The following is a 6,118-nucleotide window of genomic DNA, read 5'->3' as shown; positions in this document are numbered from 1 at the left end:
TGTACTTGACTTCGCCCTGAGACAAGCCCTCAAAGAACACGAGGATCTAGGCTTCACCATCACCACAAGAAAGTCTAGAAGAATCGGCCCAATGACCCTCTCCGAACTAGACTTCGCAGATGATATAGACCTACTGTCTGACAACATCATAGAGGCACAAGAGCTACTCAGCAGAGTTGAGTCGGAGTGTGAGAAGGTTGGTCTCCATCTCATTGCCAAGAAGACGGAGTATATGGTTTACAACATAGGTTCATCACTAAAGGAGGTAGACGACTTCAAGTACCTCGGCTCCAGGATGCTGAGTACAGAGAAAGCCCTCCATGACATGAAGAAGATCTGGACATCTCAGCTCCCCAAGGGTTTAAAGATGAGATTTTTTCATGCCGCAATAGAAACCATCCTGCTGTATGGGTGTGAGTCTTGGACTCTCACAAAGGCAATGACCAAATCCATCAATGGTTGCTACACCAGGGCCCAATTTCATAGAGCTGCTTAAGCAAAAAATTTGGCTTAAGCAAAAAATTCATTGCCTAGTAAAATCAGATTACCGGCCAAGACTCCACTCAATTGTAATGCTAAGTAAACAACAGCATAATACTAGTCATAAGCAATGTATATGGCAGGAAATTTTGGCCAGTAACATGTGTAAAATAAGCGAGCTATTTTCGTGCTTAAGCAATTTTTTTGCTTAAGCAGCTCTATGAAATTGGCCCCTGGATGCTACGGATGGCACATAATGTCTCCGGAGGGATCACAGCACGAACCTGCAGCTCTATGGCAACATCCCCCAACTGAGTGACAAGATCAAGGAGCGCCGCTTGCGCCTTGCTGGTCACTGTCTACGGCACCCAGAGCTACCAGCCCATAAAGCCATCGTGTGGGAGCCCACTCACGGCAGGCGTTGCCCCGGAAGACCCAACAAGACCATGCTCAAGACCCTGATCGAGGATGCAGGAGTAGGCAAGGAGGAGCTTTTCAGCTGTATGCAAGATAGAGTTGTGTGGCGTGTCAGACATAGAGCCCGACTCAAACATGCGGCAACGCGACAACTTAGGTCGACTGAGTGAGTGAGTGAGTGTCAAATAGATTTACAAAATAACAAGAATAGCAAGCGGGTGTAAGGAGCTGTTATTAAATGTTACGGCTGTAAAATAGCCAATCACTCAGAACTGTTGTCAACGCCCCTACTGCGAGTGATGCACAGCAGTTTGACCTGATTGACAACCCGCAATTTTGTATCAGCATTTTGAATTTTGGTTTATTAAGGTTCGAGAAAATTGTACGCGGCAATTAGAATAAGTGAACTTGTTTGTTATACAGTCACAGCTTCCTACTAATATTAGTAAAGATACAAATATGTCAATCACATGTTTTATTTCACCTACAATAACTTTAGGATCGAGCTCCAATCCGAAACATCGCGCACACAACGTTTGAATGGAAACAAACCCTCTTCAGATTTCTAAACGCTTAACATCTGGGAACTATATATATTTTTTTTTTACATTTTTGTTGGTCTCATTCAGTTTACTTAACCCAAGAAAAAAAAGTCTCGAGTAAATGCAGTCAAATTACATTCGTTATAATATCGAAGGTAGATAGAGTCACAAGGAAAGGTAATACAATTAATATTAGTTTTGTGATAAATTAAACTGAATTCCAGATGAAGGAACATTCCGTCGTGACTTCAGAAGAAACAAATTAAAAAAAATAACAAACAATGGACTCACCACCAAGAACCAGGAATAGAAAGAGACCCATCTTGTCCTCTACACTGACGACAACTCTCTGTTTCACCAGAGACAGTCAGAGTTCCTGAATCCTTTTGAAAAAAAGTAGCAATTTTACCAACAGATGCAGACAGCGAATCTTAAACTGAGGCGAGATTTTGATCTGTGTTGATCAACAGCTTCCTTCCCTGCACTGAGTGATTAAATCTACGCACAGCAGTTAAATACACACTATACACTTTGCGTGTTACATGTTTAGTACACATTTTCGGAAAAAGCAGTGCTTTTTGCACAGACAATAGGCACATGCGCAGAGCACAGCGGCGTGGGTTGCGGGTCCACGTGGGAAGCTTTTGTTTCCTAGATGCTCTGTAGTGCTATGGCACTATTAATTGGCAAACAAGTGATTGTACTTGCCAATATTCCTGCTGCCCCCAAAAAGCGCGGTTAAGCTGCACGTTACGCAGCCAAAAAAGTGAACGTGAACGTCAAAATATTGTTTGTTTCTGGGTGACGTCACCACTTCGGGGGTTGTGCATGCTCATGTATAACGTCTGCGCGCACGTACGTACCTAACGTGAAAAATGGTTACTTCACGTACGCTAAAAACGTGAGACTAACGACACAAGATCCTGACGTTCACGTTTACGCGGAAAACATGCAGCTAAAGGCCCTGTCACACCATGGCGTATCGCCTGAACGTATGCCAACGTATGCACAAAATAGTTCGAAAAATATTCAAAGTCCAAGAACGTCCAACTTCCCAACGAGCTGCATCAAAAACATTGACGCGGGCAATTGTGCGTATGTACGCGCGGCCGATCTAGTTTTTTTAATTCGTTATATTATATGGTGTAGAACAAGTTTTGGTTCGCCATGGAGGCGGTCAAGATTTCACGTTCGAAAGGTTACGCGCGAAAATGAACACGGGAGATAGGCCTTTGACGCGCTAAATGTTACGTGCTGACGGCAAAAAGTAACGTTCTGACGGCAACGCACAGAAAATGTACATGGGAGATAGGCTATGGCAGCCCCCATGCCAGAACCCGCGTATGTACGCGCGGCCGATTTAAACGTAGTTGTCCTATTCTATGTTTACAGCATGGCCATGCCCTAAATATAGAAAAGAATAACTAGATCGGCCGCGCATACATACGCGGGTTCTGGCATGGGGCCGCCATTGTCTATCTCCCGTGTACATTTTCTGTGCGTTGCCGTCAGCACGTGATTTTTTGCCGTCAGCACGTGACATTTAGCGCGTCAAAGGCCTGTATCCCGTTTTCATTTCCGCGCGTCGCCTTTCGAACGTGAAATTTTTACCGTGTCTCAAAAAAGTTCTATACACTTTTGAAATGGTTGACGAATACAAAGTACATGATTATGGGGTAAAATGTTTAGATGTATGGATAGCTTATGGATTCAACTACAAATGACACCAAAAAGTCAGAAAATCTAATTTGTATCCTTTACGTAAAAAACAACTGGACAATGCATTGAAATGAACGGGATTCCTGGCTGGTTTGTCCTTAGTCCTTCTTCTATATTTTCCAGGTGAGTGTCTATGTTATAACCAAGTTACTAATAAATTATTTTCGTACCTTTTGTGCTCTAGTTATTTGACAATGACATTAAAAATTAACACACCAGCGCGAGTGGAATACGGAAAATTGGCACTTCAGCCGCCGATTTCACAAAACTCTTCCTAACTTAAGACTAATAATCTAAGGACTGAGGACGAGTCCCAACCTTGCACTTTAGCATGCAGACTTGAAGATTATTCCTAAATTAGGACAAGTTACTCGTCCTAACTCGAGATAAGACGAGTCCTAACTCTTTGTGAAATCGACGGCAGCGTCTCATATCCAACGAGGTCGTATTTATCTTCAATCAAACTTGGGGCGTGGCATTGGACACACAATGCAGAGGTTGAATTGAATTGAATGGTTTTTTCGTGAAGTATTTAAAAAATACATGAAATTTAAAATCCTATTGTACAGCAACATATAAAATATTAAAATGTAAAATTGCACAAGAATTACCACAATACTACATAAAACAATAACCTTAATGTAAGTAAAAATCATTAAAGTTTATATAAAAAACAAAAAAAAACAAGCAAAACAAACAAACAAACAAACAAACAAACAAAAAACAAACAAACAAACAAACAAACAAACAAACAAACAAACAAGCAAACAAACAAACAAACAAACAAGCAAGCAAGCAAGCAAGCAAGCAAGCAAGCAAGCAAGCAAGCAAGCAAGTGTTAGTGTTAGTGTTATAGTGTTCAAGAGAACAACGGCTGGAACAGTTGTGTCACATCATGCGACATGCGCGACGCGCACAGCTTTCACTTGACCGAAAAGGTATTTAGGAACGGGAATCAAAGTGTGTTGAATCGGTTTTCAACTATCGATTGAAACCCGCCGAGGCCTAGTTCTTGATAATTTACCTCGTCTCGGTAAAATTATCAAGAACCAGGCCTCGTTGGGTTTAAACCACTAGTTGAACACCTCTTCATCACACAATGATTCCGTTATTTAAACCACCAGGCGCCTTCATAATACACGGCACAATTGTAGCTACTTTAATCATCATTGTCCTGATCTTTTGTTGTGATTGAACGGTCAATTTGTTGTTGAATGATGGTTAAATATACCAATGTGAACGTTCCGTAATATCCCTTCCATCACAAACAAGCAGTTGACAGTTCGTTCGTCAACTACATTTTAGCCTTCATATTTAAAATCTTTTTTTTTAGTTGATCTTTCACAATGATTTTTTTTGGAATTTGTTTTAATTGTAGTCTTTAGCGAGTTTGTTTTCTTCCTTTGTTTGTTTTTTAAGTTGATAATGTTAAACGTGGTTAAAATGGCTTACCATTGTTGTTATCTTAAACTGTGTGTTCATATGGAGAGTCTCGGAGCATTTATTAGTTACAGAAACTAAGAAAATGGCATCTCACAGCGTGTGTTTGTGCGGCCATTTTGTAAGTTGAACAAACAGCATCGCGTGAGCGTTCAATAAAAAAAAACTGAAATGTGTATTTCATATTCAACGCGCGTGCAGAATGACGCGCTTGTCATCTTGCAGTCCCGTGGCGTTTGTGCACGAAGCATCACTCGTGCGCCCTCTAGTTCTTATATATAACTCTATGGTCGAGAGTTACAAGACTTGGCGTATTTTCATGTTGCATTTCTTCAGGGAGTACTTAAATCCTTTCCAGTCATACCATTGTATTCCATGTCCATATGACACGTTTCCCTGTCGATAGTATTTACCATTCAGATGAGCCCGAAAGCAGCTTTTAAACCACCAGGCGCCTTCATATTGCTCAGCACAATTGGCATTAGACCTAACATCATTGTCCTGATCCTTTGTTGTGAATGGGTAGCCGTCATGACCTGACTAGGAATCACCTGCTGTACTCTGAGCATCATATAAACCAACCCGGAGAGTGTACTCGTCACCTGTAACAGCAAACTCACCATAAGAAGACCAAGCTGTGTTGGACTCCCAATCTTCAATATCTACTGTGAATCGCCATTCACCCGATCCAGTAAGGTCACGCAGGATATCATTCCCCAACCAGAACTCATTCTCTAGATCACCAAACCCAGATTGGTATTCAGTCCAGTTACGGTAAAAGTCAACAGAGCCATCTTGTCTCCTCTGGAACACGATCCAGCCTCCTTCATCTGTCTTCATATCACAGTAGACATGTAATTCATCAGCTAGGCTTGTAGGGTAGATTGTGTATATGCCATTGACACAGTAACCGGCTTGATGCAACTCCATCCAACTGCTATACCTCTTCAGGTCCGGAATACCAAATAAAAGAGTGTCAACCTTTTCATCGTAGTATACACTTCCTTGCGATTCGATAAAGTCATCAGGGCTGTTTGCTCTGGTGATATTGTTGAATTCACAAACATGGCTACATAGTTGGTAGTTGAACGACACACACTGTGGATCCATAGAGCAGTCTCGCCCACAGATCACAGGAGAAGATACAGTCTTCCACTGAAACACATGATTCTCCAAGGCTCGGTTGGTAGCTTGATACATGGTTGAGATTAATCTCTGTGGATTCTCACTCTGACCATAAAGTACCATGAGTAACAGAGACGAAGCAAAGACAAGAGCTCCCATGATGAACTTGTACGTAGTAAAGGTTTCGGATACCAAACGAAAATAGAGAACTTTGCTAAAGAAGCTGGTAATGTTGTCAGTCACAGTTGCTTATCTTATTAAACACATAAGCTGTCAATATTTAAGTTTTCGTCAATGCAAATCGTCTGCGAAGCAAGATTAAGTTTAAACAGGAGCTCCGTTTCAGTTGATCCACTCTGTGACACTGGCAAAAAGAGAGTGTTTGTTTTTCAGAT

The 6,118-nt window shown here is 41.5% G+C and overlaps 1 pseudogene; it reads right to left on the bottom strand.

The window, feature by feature from the left end:
- Positions 1–4,895: 4,895 nt before the first annotated feature.
- Positions 4,896–5,882, bottom strand: LOC139942779 (microfibril-associated glycoprotein 4 pseudogene; annotated as a pseudogene).
- Positions 5,883–6,118: the final 236 nt, after the last annotated feature.

The sequence above is a fragment of the Asterias amurensis genome, chromosome 10 (assembly GCF_032118995.1).
Source record: "Asterias amurensis chromosome 10, ASM3211899v1".
In the NCBI taxonomy this organism is placed as follows: Eukaryota; Metazoa; Echinodermata; class Asteroidea; order Forcipulatida; family Asteriidae; genus Asterias; species Asterias amurensis.
The sequence above is the reverse complement of the archived record's forward strand: the minus strand, read 5'-3'. Positions and strand labels throughout refer to the sequence as shown.